The following is a 17,876-nucleotide window of genomic DNA, read 5'->3' on the forward strand; positions in this document are numbered from 1 at the left end:
TTCCTGAAAGCAATTGTTATTAATTGTGCATTTAATATCAGCTAGAGTCCAGACTCTGTGCTTGGTGTCACAGTGAAAGCACCGACTGACTTCTATGGTTTCGATTCAAGAATCCTCTTATTGCTGGAAGCCGATATGAGCAGGCTACTGGAGCCTTGTGGTTTTTCTACTGGGGGAGGGAGCTGTCTAGCACTTAACTAGGGTGAGCATTCTTGGCAGGTTTTTCCCCTCGCCCTGAGCATAGATCTGTGGTGAGAGAAACTTCTTTTCTGCAGTTTAAAAAAAGCTACTGCTTCCTTAGGCTTCATCAGGAAGCCGATTCCAGTTGTGAATCCTATGGTATTATTTATTTTGTTCCTGAAATGGGATTTAGTGCAAAAAGTTTACGACAGCAAAATACATGTTTTTCAGGGTATGACGACTTGAATGTTTATACTTTTTTCCTATAATTTGCCCTGCACTTACGTTACAACCTACTAATAATGTGGATAAATGTGTATGCAGACGGAATGTTACGACCAAAATAACTGTGAATGGCACCCTTGCTATCATGAACTGTGCTGACCCTGTCTGGGCATGAGAAGCAAGATGAACGCTAGCAGCCCAAGAGCTGACCTGTGTGAACATTAAGGTTTTACTGTTCATTTGTAAAAATCCTACCATGTGCAGTTTCCTTCACCACATGCCCCGTGGGTTTTTTTTTTTTTAATTTAAATATTAACTGTAGAGTATCAGGTATGGATGCCTTCGAAGGATATCTGTCTATTGAATAAATCAGGATGGTAGCAAGTGATTATATGGAAAATTGGAACCTAGATGGGACCTTTTGGTAGAATTCTGAAGCGTAATGATATAGAAATTGATATAGGACCAATAGGTGATCATTTTATTTTTTTTCCTTTGGCTTTTTTTTTTTTTATTTGTGGAAGGGTAAGAGGGAATATGGACAACTTAGGTTCAGTATCCAAGAGTATTCAAACCAGTTATTTTTCAGAACGTTTCTGAAAAATAAGAGCGGTGAGTGCAGGGATTCATTGTTCTAGCATGAATACAATTCTGGAAACTATTATGCAATACCCCTTTGTTAAACCATACTGCTTTAGGATTTCATTAAGTAGCCAGACTAGTTCTTTATATTCCTAGGTTTATTGACGTACCTCAATCTTGTCTCTTCCAGTAAATGCCTTCCTCTCTCCTTCCTTTTTTCCTTCCCTCCTTCCTTTCCTCTTTAAGCTTCTGTCTTAGATTTGGAATCTTGGTGTAGGATTCTATTTTATTTTTATTTTTGGACCCAATAAAATGTTATATGAAATAAAAATATTAATTTAAGAGACTCTGGGAGTCTGACTAAAGTAGCTTTATATTAACTACACAATACTATTAGCCTTATTACCCCCACAAGATTTTTGAAAACTTGAGGTAGGTAGCCAGATTAAATAAATTTGTTATTATATAAAATTTTTTATCAACACTAAACTTTTGAAGTTTACAAGATGGCATTTTTTTCTTTTTCTTTTTCTTTTTCTTTTTTTTTTTACAATCTTTTCTAGTGTTAAACAGATAAAATTATGGTTCTAATCAACAATCTCCCAGTAACGATTACCCGGAGCTAATACGAGGAGTTCCCTTAAACAAAAATATGCCTTTTTCAGTGAAAGTACAGGACACACAGCATCCCTAGCCGCACAGGATATGTGCATGTTTAAATCCACCATGCTTAAAAACTTCCACAAAATATTTTCACTTGCGAGGTCTACATTTAGATGAAATCACAATCTGATTTTTCCCCGCACTGTTTTTGGACGCTCGCCACTTACTATTTTAACTTCTTTGCTTTCCTTTTTTTCTTTTTTTTTTAAATTCTGTTCATGATATGACCATATAAACCTCAGAGAATTCACGGTTTCTTGGGGGGTGTAAAGAAGCAACCCCATAAATCAGAATATTATGACTCTGTGACCATACTCAGCAACAGAAAACGGAGAACCAATTTGTTTTGTATTCAGTGCCCACTTTTTAATGTGGCTTTGTGATGTGTAAAAATATAAAAATAAAACAATGCAGGGGTTGTTTCTGTCAGGAAAACGTAGCGAAGCTGCTAAGCTAGACTTGGGTATTCGGGGTAGTGAAGAAGCAATGGCAATCTCGAATCTATCATTGTATAACTTAGTAACAGAGAAAAATAATTGTTGGGGATCCTGCTAGGGAAATGCAGCTTTGACTTGGCACTGAGGGAGGTATGTGTGCCCTACACTGTCCAGGGTTTGTGAAACCCTTTCATTCTGGTACAAGAGTTGGGAGTATAACTTTTATACTTGAATCTACCTACCAAGTTTACATTTCTCAATTCTTTTTTGTAAGGTGCTATTTCTGTATTTAAGTAACTTTGTTTTTTTTTTTATTCAATGTAAAGCTGCTTTCAGCTAATCTTATTGCACTGCTAGTTTTGTGTAGGTATTAATTTTATTGCTGCTTACTGCTTTCATCTTCATACTATTTAGCTGTTCTTTTTTCTAATGGCTATATTTATAGCTATCTACTTGTAACTTTACTACATGTAAACTGATTTGTTTCTCTTTTAGAAAGATATTAAGCTTTATAAATTAGCAATAAAAATTAATTCATTTCACGAGACGTTGGTTGTATTTGGTGGTGGGCCGTGTATACCAATTTCAGCAAAACCATTACCTCTTGCAGCACAGCTAACCAGGCCCTCCGAAACCCAAACGAGATCCTTTTATTGAGCCCTCCTGGTAGTTCCCAAACAAAAAACTTAAGGTATCACAACTGAGAGGGTAGGAGGATGATGCCCTTGAGCTTTGGATTTCTACTGAGACAGACTCTCAGGTTCAGAGCTTCTGGATGATTCTGAGGCTTATCCACTTCTAAGAATCACTTTCCCAACTTCTCATGACATCTGCAAGGTTAAATTCTTCTCATTTTCTAGCAAATGCCTACCCTTACTTAGTTCAGAGCCAAATTCTATTGTTAACCCTCACTTTCAGATAAACTCCGAACAGACCTCATTTCATATTCCCTACTTTGTTATACTTGCAGAGTTATTTAGGTTACGTGGTTTTCGGTCCCTCCTGCTAAATTGTGAGGTCCTAGGGAAAACAAGAGCTTTGAAACCCCAGTACCAAACCCAGTCTGGGTACTCAGCAGCCCCCAAAATGGTGAATGGAGGAACTATAGGACCCCCCACAATAGGGCCTACACTTTCGCTAGGGCTGTTTGAGTCCGCTCTCACCAATTATTTCACTGCGACCTCTTCATTCTGACACATCACTTCCTGTCCCAGTCCATAGCCTCCCTTATCACAAGACATATACAGTTGATCCTCGAACACCACAGGGTTTAGGGGGCGCCGACCCCTATGCCAGAAAAGTCCAGCATAACAAACTTCCCTAAAACGTAACTACTAATAGTCTACTGTTGACCAGAACTTTACCAATAACAACACATTTTAAATAAGTACTGTATATTGTATTCCTACAATAAAGCTAGAGAAAAGAAAATGTTAAAATCATATGGAAGAGAAAATACGTTTACAGTACTGTATGTATTGAAAAAAGTCCATGTAAGTGGACCTGTGCAGTCCAAGCCCATGTCATTCAAGGGCTAGCTGTATGAGATAACAGCATAAAATTGCTTCTACACAAATGCCAGTATTAGGATCTCACTAGCATACAGTTAGCAGTATATGTTATAACGGGGTTGCACTGTTATTACAGGCATCTACCAATATCTTCTCCCATTTGCCCCTCCTTGTTGGTCTTTAATGGTGTAAGTATACTGAACAAGCAGGACTCATGAGGTAATCATGAAAGCGATTTTGTCTCCTGGTGTTTGTTTTAAGCCTGGTTAACAGGGGTATAACCCATTTGCCCCAGTATGGACACTAGGTCAGGTGCTGTGTCTTCTCTGGTTACAGTCAATAATAGAACTGCTAACAGTGATTTTAAGTTACAAAGACAGTCTCAATTTATTATGCAAATGAGCATTTAAAACTCCTGCACCTGGGGCTCAAGTTGAGCAAGGAGAGCATGGATCTTTGCTTCTACTGAGCATTTCCCCTTCCTCGGCGTACTTGCCTAGATTTCTAACTCCAGCAAGGTCGAAGTGTGGGAACATTTGCCTGAACTTCCCGCAATGCAGGCAATACATTTTCCTCCAGCTGTTTTCTCCTTTAGTCTCTGGTTTTCCTGCAGTCCATTCCACACAGGCTCTTGGGCAGGATTTTAGAACAGTCCCAGGCTGGGCCCATCTGCCATTAGCCCACCTGAGATGTCCTTTGCCCTGATTCTTGGAGAGAAGCCCCAGCCAAACTCATAGCTGCATCTCCTTCCTTTTGCTGCCAGAGCTACTGGCTCACCCACATCCCCTACATCAGCCAGAGTCTGACCCAGAGAAGAGAGGCAAGCAACGACCCTCCCTACCTCCCCCTTCCTGCTTCGGAGGCAGAGGTGTGTGGAGGCACAGTACAATTCTCCAAAGAAATCACAAAATCCATTTTGATTTCCATTTGCTCAACCTTTCAAGGCTTATGGTGAAGCGATTCCATAGTTGCATAACTTATTTGCAAAACCTGCTCTATCGATTCTTTGGAATGCCGCACTTACTAGAATTTGGTGCTACACCCAAGCTATTTAACATCCTGTTACAATAGTTATAAACTTCCATTGTCCAAGAGTTGCATTTTTCTACATGATTGTTAAGTGCTTAATATCTCATAAAAGTAATCTTTGATAGCTATTAATTTTTTGTGTTTAGATGAGTTTGATTAGGTCAATGTACTTTTGGACCTGAAAATGCCTAAGAAATGAAGAAATAATAAAGTTAAAATAGTTTCCTTCTTTGCATCCCATTTTGTAAATAGCTTGCTTGTAGTCTTCAGCTGAACTGGTTCTTCTAAATAAGCACCCAGTCTTTCCCCAACTACACCCTGAAGAACTCAACTATTAATAGATATTGAGAGTCAAATGGAAGGGTAATTTTAAAATTAAACAGTTGATTTATTTTTACTACAGGATTTATTAGACTTAATTTTTGCAAGAAGAAATACAGTATATATACAACATTTTTAAACTGGTTTGATAGTGGGACTGTTTGTTTTTTTTTCTTAGAGTAATGTGCAAAATTAGAGTCTGGCAACAGTCACTTTAAGAAACAATAAATTAATCCACCAAACAACTCTAAAACTTTCTTACACTTCACTGAAAAGAGAAGGGATCAATATTAGCTTCTTAAAGTCAGAGACCATACATTATTTATATCTGTATTCACAGTGTCTTCCATAAAATGTGTACCCAATTAAAAATGGGGAAGAACACTGGAGAATGAATTACCACAAATCACTAAAAAGAAAAAACAAAAACAAAAACACCTTTGAAGGCTTTTTCATTGCATGGCTCTAGGTACCTAAGACTTGTTGAATAAATAATACTATAGTCTGTGTTTCTTCTTTTTTTAGTTTATTATTATTTTCTTTAGATTTTATTCATTAGAGAGAGAGCAAGCACAAGAAAGGGGAGGGGCAGAGAGGGGGAGATGTAAAGGAGAAGGGGGAGATATGGGGGGGAGGGGGAGAATCCTAAGCAGACTCTGAGCCAAGCACAGAATCCAATGTGGGGTCCAATCCCAGGACCCTAAGACCATGACCTGAGCTGAAATCAAAAGTCAGATGCTCACCTAACTGAGCCACCCAGGGGCCCATCTTTTTTAGTCCAAAAGAATGGCCTCTACCAAGCCCACCAATGCTTATAAAATAAATTGAATTGTCATAACCTTGCTTCTGAGCTTTCAAGAGCATCCCATGAAGCATTTTCCTGACCCTAAAGCATGGCTCTCTGGTCCCTTCACAGTCTGGCCCCAGCTTCCCCTCACAGCTCTAGACCCTAGAAATGGTCTATTGACCCTTATGTTCATTTCACTCCTCTTGCAAGCTCTTTATCACAGGTTCTGAAAGCTTGGGAACTAAATTTCTCAGATCCCCTTGCTACCAGGTCCCAGTTGGATTCTGTCAGTTATAAATCCTCTCGTGCAGGACTTGGTAGAGAGAAAAGCAGCTGGGGCTGTTCTTCCTCAAGCATAGACTGCCGCACACTGAGACTCTGCAGCAGCCAGACTTGATGCTACTGTCTAGTCCAAGACCATGTACCAGCCGTGATCCTGGCCACGGTTTCATGTTGTTCCCAACCAACAGCACCCCCTGCAAGCTCTGGGTAGCAGCCATGGTGACATAATCTGAACACTTGTGTTTTCCCTGCCTTCAGTGATTTTATAAGCACCAAATTCCTGTATTAAAAACTTCCTGCTGGAAATACCTAGAATGTTTCCTAATTTCCACACAAAACCCAGCAGTCTTGTCTGCACCACTCTTCCCTTCTTCTCTTCCAGCCACCTCTGTCCATCATGTCACTCTCTGCGTCCACATTCCTCATATTCCCTTTTGCATCCATGCCTTTGCCCACCCACCCTCTCTTCCTAAAAGATCCAACTCCTGTTCCCACTCCTCTTTCTCTCTTGGGCTGTTGCATATGCATCTTCCAAAATCCAGTTCAAATGTCCCTTTCTCAGGAAGAATGAGTTGGTTTCCCCCACCACACCGTGAGACGCTCCCAGGCAGAAATTAAGCTTTTCTTATCTAGAGCCTAGCACCATGCTCAGTGAGTAGATGAATCAAGCTGCAGCTTCATGATAGTGCACCCTGAGATCGGCGAAGCTCTAAGCGCATCCACAACATGAAAATGGTGAGTACCAGAAACAAAAGCTTCTTCTTCCTTTTTTTTTTTTTTTAAAGATGTTATTTGCTTATTTGAGAGAGAGTGTATGCACACAAGCAGCAGGAGCAGCGGGCAGAGGGAGAAGAGAGTCCCCGCTGAGCAGGGAGCCTGATGTAGGACTTGATCCTAGAATCCTGGGATCATGACCTGAGCCAAAGTCAGACGCTCAACTGACAGAGCCAACCAGGCCCCAGAAACAAGAGCTTCTAACCAGCATCAGATCATACACAGCTCTACTCCACTGAAGTCATGCTAATCATTCATTCACTCAATAAATATTACCATTACTATGCAAAAGGAAGTACTCTTGGGTGAGTGTGTGTTGGGGGGGAGGTCAGCCCCTTTATCTCTTTTTTAATTTTTATTTTTTTAAAGAATTTTTTTAAAGATTTTATTTATTTATTTGACAGACAGAGATCACAAGTAGGCAGAGAGGCAGGTAGAGAGAGAGAGGGGGAAGAAGGCTCTCCGCCGAGCAGAGAGCCCGAAGTGGGGCTCAATCCCAGGATCCTGGGATCATGACCTGAGCCTAAGGCAGAGGCTTTAACCCACTGAGCCACCCAAGCGCCCCCCGCCATCTATCTTTAATAATGGTACAGAATTATAGAAATGTAGTGCCAAAAGGAACTTTAAACATCATCTTATTTACTCTCCTATTTTCCAGAGAAGAAATGGAAAACAAGGAGGTTAAGTGAATTACCCTGGGTTATACAGCTACTTAACTACAAGGTTGAGGACAAAACCCAAGACTCCAAATATTCCTATCCAGCATCTTTGTCCCTTTGCCATGCCACACCTATCAAGCTAAGGCAAAATCTTTTAACAAGATGTTGAAGGGGTCATCTGTACAAAACTATCCAGTTTTCAGCATGTGTGAATTTTACAGATCACTAACTTGGGAGTGCAGAACATTGGGACTTTATTACACAAGCAGTGCTCTCTTTGCACAGCAAGTGGACACTGTGCAAAGTAACCTCAGCATTTGTACTGGGTTTCAGAAGATACATAGGAGATTGCCAGGTAGAGGACAGAAACATTGGGGGTTGGAGGAGAGCAGAGGTGCAAATGAGCATGGAGGCATAATTGTAATTGTTCTGCCATCTTTAAAATTCTCTATCCGGGTACTAGGTTGGTTAAGCATCTGACTCTTGATTTGGGCTCACGTTATGATCTCAGGGTCGTGAGATTGAGCTGCACATTGGGCACTACGCTGGGCATGGAGGCTGCTTAAGAGTCTCTCTCTCCCTCTGGCCTCTCCCCTACCCCCACAAATAAATAGATAAATAAATATCTCTATCAAAACATCTAAACTCCCTTACTGTTGACTATAAATATTTAGGGAAATTAAAAAATAGTAAAAGTAATATTTGTTAAATATGTAATCTAAAACATCAGAACGTCAAGGTGGTGCCTGTGGGGCTCAGTTGGTTAAGCATCCAACTCTTGATTTTGGCTCAGGTCATGGTCTCAAGATCATGGATCCATCTTCAGGTCAGGCTCTGAGCTCTGCACAGAGTCTGCTTGAGACCTTTTCCCTCTCCTTCCGCCTCTGTCCCTCTCCCTACTCTCTCTCCACTCCCCCTAAAATAAATACAGAAATCATTAAAAAATGTATCAAGAATAGTTTGAGCAGTGCTTTTTCTTCTTATCATATAAATGAGATAAGTACTGATCATCTTTCCTATAGCTTGCTGGATTATTATACTCCTTTCGAAGTTTGGGTCATCTTCCAAATTTTATCCTTTTACTTTTTTTTTTTTTATTTTTTTAAAGATTTTATTTATTTATTTGAGAGAGAGAGACAGAGAGATGGCAACACAGAGCACAAGCAGGGAGGAGACGAGAAGCAGGTTCCTGGCTGAGCAGGGAGCCCGATGTGGGGGCTCAATCCCAAGACCCTGGGATCATGACCTGAGTCTGAAGGCAGATGCCCAATCAACTGAGCCATCGAAGCACCCCCTTTGTACTTTTAATTCCATAAACTATCTCCAAGAGTTCACGCAATGTAAAGTTTTTGCAGGCAGCCCTTACCCAGAGCACCTCCAACCTTTCCCCACAATTGTCACTTATGCCAATAAGCTCACCTTCACTATATCCAGCATCTCTCAAGTGCTGACATCGACACTGTCATCAGTAGCAACACCAACACTGCCCGCCGTTTCCTCCTACGTGGATATCTGATTCAAAGTTTAACTCAAGCCTTATCCCTCTCTGCTTCTTTGCCTCACTTTCATCTTTGCTGACAAATTCTCTGTTTTGAGCATTCATTTTATTAAAAAGTCATGTGTTCTTATCATTGGGAAGAAGATGCAACATGACTAAGCTTTGCTGTTTGTGTGAACTGAGAACTCTGTGTGAACAACAGACCTGGTAAGGAGCGACACTGGACGTTGGTCCTGATGGGCATCTGCTTTTTGTGTAGTGATTTGTGGGCTGAAGCAGCAAAGTTTGTACTTTATGCAATTACTCAAGGTTAATATAGCATATCCTATCAGAGTAACTGAAATCTGAGCCATGCTATGGGGCGGGGAGAATGGTGTTATTTAACTAAACCATGGTAACTGACGTGTGCCTGTCAAAACTGTGTAAAGCAAGGACTACTTGTATATATTCTTTTTTTATTTATTTTTATTTTTTTTGCTTGTATAGATTCTGTGATTGAAATTAATTTCTATTTTAAGCCTTCATTCTACCTTGTGGCACAAATTAATTTCAGCAAATTCAGAATAATACCGGTCAATTCAGTTCCCTTCCCCCACCACACACTTCTTGCCACTCTCTCGAAGCAGTACTTGTAGTGGCAAGTACTTAAGAACATATTTCAGGGACTCCTGGGTGGCTCAGCGGGTTAAATGTCTGCCTTCAGCTCAGGTCATGATCTCAGGGTCCTGGGATCGAACTTCACGTCAAGCCCCTTGCGCAGCAGGGAGCGTGCTTCTCCCTCTGCCTGCTGCTCCTCCTACTTGTGCTTGCTCTTTGATGAATAAATAAATAAAATCTTTTAAAAAAACAACACATATTTCAGACTGGCTTCAACAACAAGGGGCCTTGGTGCTTACAAAGCACCAAGTGGAAGTCTAGAGGCAGGACGACTCCAGCTTTTTCACGCCAATCCCTTTGGTTCTTTTTTCCATATGCCAATTCTATCAGACTGCAGCAATTACAGTTCCACACAAACCAAGTTTAAAGAGAAGAAACATATCTTTGAAACACCTCCAGAGGAGTAAGAAAGAAATTTTGCAGAGATCCTCCAGAAAATCCCTCCTCATCATTGGCCCAAATTGCCTAACATGTCCATTTCAAGACAGATCATCAGCATGGGGTACAGGATTACCTTTATTCTATTGAGACCTGCCCCTGTAACTGAAGCATGGGGGCTCTGCAGGGGCCGAGGTGGGCCCTTGAACAAAACCGGGCTTCCATTAGAATGTAATAAGCAGGAAGTAGATGCGGGCCTACAGAGCAATTTCACGATGGTCCTCCCCGACTCCCTGCAGCCACATAGCATTGCATTTTGGGGTAGGACAAATGGCTTCTCAGTCCTCTACTCTTCAAACTGACCTCGGTGGAGATGTACATTTTTCCTTCTGCTCTCTGGTCCCTCCTATCCCTTTCAACATCCACTGTGACTTCCTTAGACCCACTTTGACCTCCCTGGTATCTCTTACTGGGTCTTCCTCATCCAGCCACAGGCAGGTTTTCGGCCCACATTCAACACAGCATGGGCAGCCGCAAAGAAAACTTCTAGTTCTCTAGGGCGATGGTCTTCCCTGCTTTGTGCGTGTCTCAGGGGCCCAGAGAAGTCTTGTCAGGCTGTCTCTGACTCTCTGCCCAGATGGTTTCAGGTAACGCTGGGCCTCATGTCTGTTCATTCTTCCCTTCGGAGCTGCCATCTCTAAGCTTCAACTCGATATGCAAAAGCAATTAGCCCTTTCAACCCCGCAAGGCCACTCTAGCGAAGTGTTTTGATCGTTTTGAGGACATAAATCTTAGAGAAACTCTTGTCTTATACACAGAAACACACATAAAGGTGTTGGTCATTCCATTTTTGTAACAACAAGAAGCTATAAGCAAAGTTCCAACAACGTGGATAGTGACATATTCATTATCACATAGTACTGAATACTTTCAATGAAATAGCTAAATCTGCACGCATCAACACAGATACATCTAAGATTTACCATATTGAGTAGAAAGAGTAAAATGCTAAAGACATGTACATTTTACATTATGTATATTTTTAAAGCACTTTTGTAATAAATATATATTTTATATATATATATATAATATAATAAATATAATAAATCTCACATCAGGATAGTTATTTCTTAGAAGGTAGGGGCTTAAAAGAGGAATGAGAAGAGGTTGGTGGTGGGCTTCAACTTCATCTACAATGTTTTATTTCTTCTTTTAAAAAAGATTCTAGGGGCTCCTGGGTGGCTCAGTTGGTTAAGTGTCTGCTTCGGCTCAGGTCATATCCCCAGGGTCCTGGGAATGAGTCTGGCATGGGGTTCCTTGTTCAGTGGAGAGTCTGCTTCTCCCTCTCCCTCTGCCTGCTGCTCCCCCTGCTTGTGCTATCTCTCTCCAATAAATACAGAAAATCTTAAAAAAAAAAAAAAAAAAGATTCTATTTATTTATTTATTTTAGAGACAAAGAGAGCATGCATGCAAGGAGGGGAGTGGGAGAGGGAGAGACTCTCAAGCTGACTCCATACCAAGAGCTGGGCCCAACGCAGGGCTCCATCTCATGACCCTGAGATCATGACCTGAGCCTAAACCAAAAGTCACCCCTTAACCAACTGAGCCTCCAGGTGCCCCTATTTCTTTTTTAACAAGGGGATCTGAAGTCAATATGGCAAATATTAACATTTGGTAATTGTAGGATATAAGTACTCCCATTTTTGTTATGTTAATCTCTATTGTATGTTGGAAATAATTTGTAATTTTAAAACTAAAATAAATATTTTTATATTTTATATATTTATATTTTAATATAACAATTTTAGAAAATGATCACCATCTCTTTACTGTAAGTCAGTGTTCTTGGACTTGGGGTTTTCATGGGTGCAGGACTTTATAACATCAGTCAGGATATCTGCTGCCCCTTCCTGGAGGAAGTCTGTATATCCTTATCAGTGTTGGACTCAGCATAGGCTCTACACTTACTTTTCCAAAGAAATACAGAAGAAGTGATGAGGGTCCCTTTGGAGCAGAAGTTTTAAGAGACTGCTCAGGGTTTTCTAGGCCTGTTTTTCCCTCTGCTAAGAAACCACATGTCCCAAGGAAGAGCTGTGCTCTCACAGTCCTAAGCAAGGAGCAGAGCTATAGCCCACCTACAATGACCATACTGCGTGAGCATAAATAAAACTTGTTCTCAGATTGCTGAGATTTACAGTTAGTCAGCTTAATTTTTAATTTTTAAATTTGATTTTTAAAACTTAGTTTTAGTTTTTAAATTCACAACTTAAAAAACATAATAAATGAGGAATCGATATAGCATGGGCTTTCAAAATCACTCTTAACTTCTCAGAACACCATTTCTCTCTCTTTTTAATGCAGAAGATGAAACAAAATAAGGAAGAGTTATTTAAAGTCAATTAATTTAACACTTTGAATGCTTGACTATGCCCACATCAGTCTCGACTGCCACAGCCCAATTTGGAATCAGACTTCAGGCAAGCATCATCAAGCAGTGGATTTGGGGATAAACCAGTGATTTCAAACTGGGATGTGTAAAGAGTTTTCAAGGGATAGGTATATATTCAAATAATTTTTAAGGGAATCAGCTTCCCTTCCATCTTCAGATTTCATTTGTATTCATTTTAAAATATCATAACTGATAATCTTGATAATTTCTAAAACTGATAAACTTGATAGCCTTGGTAATCTCTGGCCAACTATTATTTTGAAATGACAAGTTCCCATCTCCTCTTCCTAAGCTCCTTCTCCCATTAAAGAAAAAGAGTTTACATTCCACCCAAAGATTACAGAGGTGCACTGTTTTGAGTATAAAGTCTATAAAACTAACTTCTGTGATGTCCATACCGAGATTATTTTAAATATTGGTATCTATGCTGAGAATGTAAATAATTCTAGTGACTGGGTACCAAATCCTTTTGCAGGTCAGGGAGCTTCCAATTCTGTTGCTGTCAACATCATTGCAGCAAAACTAAGCCAGTTGTCACTGATTCTTAAAATAAGTAAGTAAATAAATATATAAATAGTACTATGTCATTTTTGGCAAGTACCTCAGAAATCAGTTAAAGAATTGGGTTACAATGCCTAATAAAATTTCTTCCAGTCCCATTAACTTATTTCTGTGAGTGAAATTTCTTGAGGCTTACAACTGGGGGAAAAAAAAGATAAATACATATAGTATTGATGCTGATCATTTTCTCATTCTAGCAATAATGAATTTTCTTCATGAAATGAGTGAACTAACTTTTTAAAGCCCCATCTAAGCTGCAGATTTCCACATAAAGGACTACTTTATATTGTTCAATAATTACTGATCAGCATTTGTAATATATTTGTGTTTTTTAATCAACTATGTACTAAAAAGCATAGATAACTAAAGCCTTATAGTCACAGAAAAATTTTATAATTTCAATTTCAATTTACAGACTTAGAGGAAGATGGTGAAGGAAGAGGGGACTCTTTCTAGTTTCATCTGGTCTCTGGAATTCAGCTATGTAGCTATCAAATCCATCTGAACACCTGTAAACTCAACCCAAGATCTAAGAAAATAATTGCTACAATTCTACAAATAGAAAAGTGACCACTTTTTGCAAGGTAGGAGGTGTGAAGTGAAGCTGAGGCGACATGTTGGAAGATAAACCATGGCGGGGGGGGGGGGTGCTCCATTAGCAGCTACTGGAAAGTGACAGCAGTGGAGCACAGAATCAGAATGTTTAGAAGTCTGCTCAGGTGAGGGACATCCCTGCTCAAGTGAGGGACATTTAGAAGGTGCTCGGGTGGTGAAGCAGGGCAGAATGCTAGGTGGGACAGTGTGGTCTCAGGATCCCCTGGGGTCACAGAAAGAATGAGGGTGTCTGAGTGCTGCAGAGTTCCCAAGATTCAGAGTGAGGAAGCCAGCTGCCGTCTGTGAGCCAAAGAATGGGCTTTCAGCTCCGTGTTGCCATAAACCATGAACTGCTGCTGTGCAATCAGGCGACCATTCCCAGCAGGGGCCCGGCAAACAGCACTGAGATCCCACTCCCTTCCCCCCAGGAGCAGCAGCATAGTTGCACATTGCAGAGTTTGGAGACTCAAATTGGGGTCACATGCCTGAAATAAAAACACTTGGTCACAAGCTGGGTGATCACAGAGTGTGGACAGAAACCAGGGAGACAAAAGTGATGCACTGCTTGTCCCTGAGGGCCCACTGAAGAGTGGAGGCCACTGTCTTTCTTCATTCCCATCCTCTAAAGCAGCAGAAACCCTTCCAGGAACAAAAGCCACAGAGAGCAAACCGGAGCAACTTACTTAGCCTTACTTAGACTGACACACCGCAAGGGTCATGCAATTCCACTGGGGCAAAGACACTTGAGAATCAACACAACAGACCCCTCCCCCAGAAGATCAGCAAGGACATCTGGCTAAGACCAAGTTTACCAATCACACAGACCTGCAAAACTGTAGCGCTAGGGGAAGATGGTATATGGTTCAAGGTTTTCTCTCATTATTCTTTAATCTTTCAGTTAACATTTCTTTTTCCTTTTTTTCCCCCTTTCAACTAGTTTCTTATCAACTTTTTTTTTTTTTTTTAAGATTTTACTTACTTATTTGACAAAGAGAGAGATAGAGAGAGAGCACAAGTAGGGGGAGCAGCAGGCAGAGGGAGAGGAAGAATCAGGCTCCCCACTGAGCAGGGACTCTAACACAGGGCTTGATCCCAGAACCCTGAGATCATGACCTGAGCCAAAGGCAGATGCTTAACCCACTGAGCCACCCAGGCACCCCTTACTAATTCTTTTAAGTCTTTTTTAATTTTCATTTTTACATTTACATATATATATATTCTTCATTTTTGTTTTCCTTTCGTTTTATTTATTTTTATTTTTGTATATATATATATATATATATATATATATATTTGTTTTTTTGTTTTTGTTTTTGTTTTTTTATAATTTTGGGATCCAGTTTCTTTTAAAAAGCAGACCCAAATACACCCAGAACCTAGTATATTACCCTGTTCTGTCCTCCTGTTTGATTATATTCTCGCTTTTTCCCTTTTTTTTTTTTTTTTTTTTTTTTTTTTTTTTTTTTCTCTTCTGGTTTGTTTAGAATATATTTTGCTGGGGTCATGGTCAATATTTTTGTATTTTGCTCTCTCATTCATCTATTCTTCTCTGGACAAAATGACAAGACAGAAAAACTCACCCCAGAAAGAAGAACAAGAGGCAGTACTAACTGCCAGAGACTTAATAAATATGGATATTAGTATAATGTCAGAGCTAGAATTCAGAATAACAATTACAAAGATACTAGCTGGGCTTGAAAAAAGCATAGAAAACACTAGAGAATCCCTTTCTGGAGAAATAAAGGAATGAAAATCTAATTAGGCCAAAATCAAAAAGGGTATTACTGAGTTTGCAAGAAAAAATGAAGGCTCTAACTGCTAGGATAAATGAGGCAGAAAGGAGAGTCAGTGACATGGAAGATAAAATGATAGAGAATAAAGAAACTGAGAAAAAGAGAGACAAACAACTATTAGATCACAAGCAGAGGAGTCAAGAGATCAGTGATACCATAAAGCAAAATAATATTAGAATAATTGGGGTCCTAGAGGAAGAGGAAAGGTGGGGCAGAAGGTGTACTGGAGCAAATTACAGCCTTACAGCTGGGAAATTCCCTAATCTGGAGAAGGAAACAGGCATTCAAGTCCAGGAGGCACAGAGAACTAACCCCCCCAAAATCAATAAAAAATCATATAATCATATAATAGGGAAGTTTGCAAATTTCAGAGACAACGAGAAAATCCTGAAAGCAGCTCAGGACAAGATGTTCTTAACCTACAGAGGTAGAAACATAAGGCTGTCAGCAGACCTGTCCACAGAGACCTGGCAGGCCAGAAAGGAGTTGCATGATATATTCAGGGTGCTGAATTAGAAAAATATGCAGCCAAGAATACTTTATCCAGCAAGGATGTCATTCAGAATAGAAGGAGAGATAAAGAGCTTCTGGGACAAACAGAAAGTAAAAGAATTTGTGATCACCAAACCAGCCTGCAAGAAATATTAAAGAGACCCTTTAAGCAAAGAGAGAGCCCAAAAGGAAGAGACAATCTACAGAAACAGTGACTATACAGGTAATACAATGGCACTAAATTCATATCTTTCAGTAGTTACTCTGAATGTAAATGAGCTAAATGCCCCAATCAAAAGACACAGGGTATCAGATCAGATAAAAAGGCAAGACCCATCAATATGCTCTCTGCAAGAGACTCATTTTATATACAAAGACACCTCCAGATTTAAATGGAAAACCACTTATCATGCTAATGGAAATCAGAAGAAAGCTGGGTTACAATCCTTATATCAGAAAAATTAGATTTTAAACTAGATTGTAGGGATGCCTGGGTGGCTCAGTCAGTTAAGCATCTTCCTTCAGGTCAGGACATGATTCCAGGGGCCTGGGATTGAGTCCTGAATTAGACTCCTTGCTCAGCAGGGAGCCTGCTGCTCCCCTGCCTGCTAGTCCCCCTGCTTGTGCTCTCTCCCTCTCCCTAACAAATAAATAAAATCTTTTTTAGAATAAGAATTAATAAATATTAGAGCAGAAATCAATGAAATAGAAACCAAAAGGACAGTATGACAGATCAACGAAACTAGAAGCTTGTTCTTTGAAAGAATTAGTAAGATCGATAAACCCCTAGGCCATACTTAAAAAGAAAAGAGGAAGGACCCAAATTAATAAAATCATGAATGAAAGAGGACAGATCACAACCAACAACAAAGAAATAAGAACATATTATGACCAACTACATGCCAACAAATTAGGATGCATTCCTAGAAACATATAAACCATAAAAAGTGAGACAGAGGTCAAGATGGTGGAGAAGTAGCAGGCTGAGACTACTTCAGGTAGCGGGAGATCAGCTAGATAGCTTATCTAAAGATTGCAAACACCTACAAATCCAACGGGAGATCGAAGAGAAGAAGAACAGCAACTCTAGAAACAGAAAATCAACCACTTTCTGAAAGGTAGGACTGGCGGAGAAGTGAATCCAAAGCGACGGGAAGATAGACCGTGGGGGGAGGGGCCGGCTCCCGGCAAGCGGCGGAGCAACGGAGCACAAAATCGGGACTTTTAAAAGTCTGTTCCGCTGAGGGACATCGCACCAGAGGCTTAACCGGGGTGAAGCCCACGCAGGGTCAGCGTGGCCTCAGGTCCCGCAGGGTCACAGAAGGATCGGGGGTGTCTGAGTGTCGCAGAGCTTACAGGTATTAGAACAGGGAAGCCGGCTACAGAGACAGAGCCGAGGAGTAAGCTCTAAGCTTGGGGTTACCTTGAACCGGTCGCAGGCTCGGTCAGCTCGGAGCGCGGCCGGAGGCAGGGTGACGGGAGTAATTGGGCGCGGTTCTCTGAGGGTGCACTGAGGAGTGGGGTCCCCGGGCTCTCGGCTCCTCCGGGCCGGAGACCGGGAGGCCACCATCTTCATTCCCGCCCTCCGGAACTCTACGGAAAGCGCTCAGGGAACAAAAGCTCCTGAAAGCAAACCCGAGCGGATTACTCAGCCAGGCCCCTGGTAAGGGCGGTGCAACTCCGCCCGGGGCAAAGACACTTGAGAATCACTACAACAGGCCCCTCCCCCAGAAGATCAACAAGAAGCCCAGCCAGGACCAAGTTCACCTACCAAGGACGGCAGTTTTAATACCAAGGAGAGCAGCGGAATTCCAAAGGAGGAGAAAGCAAAGCACAGAACTCATGGCTTTCTCCCCATGATTCTTTAGCCTTGCAGTTAATTTAATATTTTTTTTTCTTTTTCAATTTATTTTTCTTCTTCTGCTAAATTTTTTAAACTTTTACCCTTTTCTTTTTTAATGTTTTTAACTAGTTTATCTAATATATATATATATATATATATAT

Source organism: Enhydra lutris, unplaced genomic scaffold (genome assembly GCF_002288905.1).
Source record: "Enhydra lutris kenyoni isolate GAN:26980312 unplaced genomic scaffold, ASM228890v2 scaffoldscaffold7, whole genome shotgun sequence".
Classification (NCBI taxonomy): domain Eukaryota; kingdom Metazoa; phylum Chordata; class Mammalia; order Carnivora; family Mustelidae; genus Enhydra; species Enhydra lutris.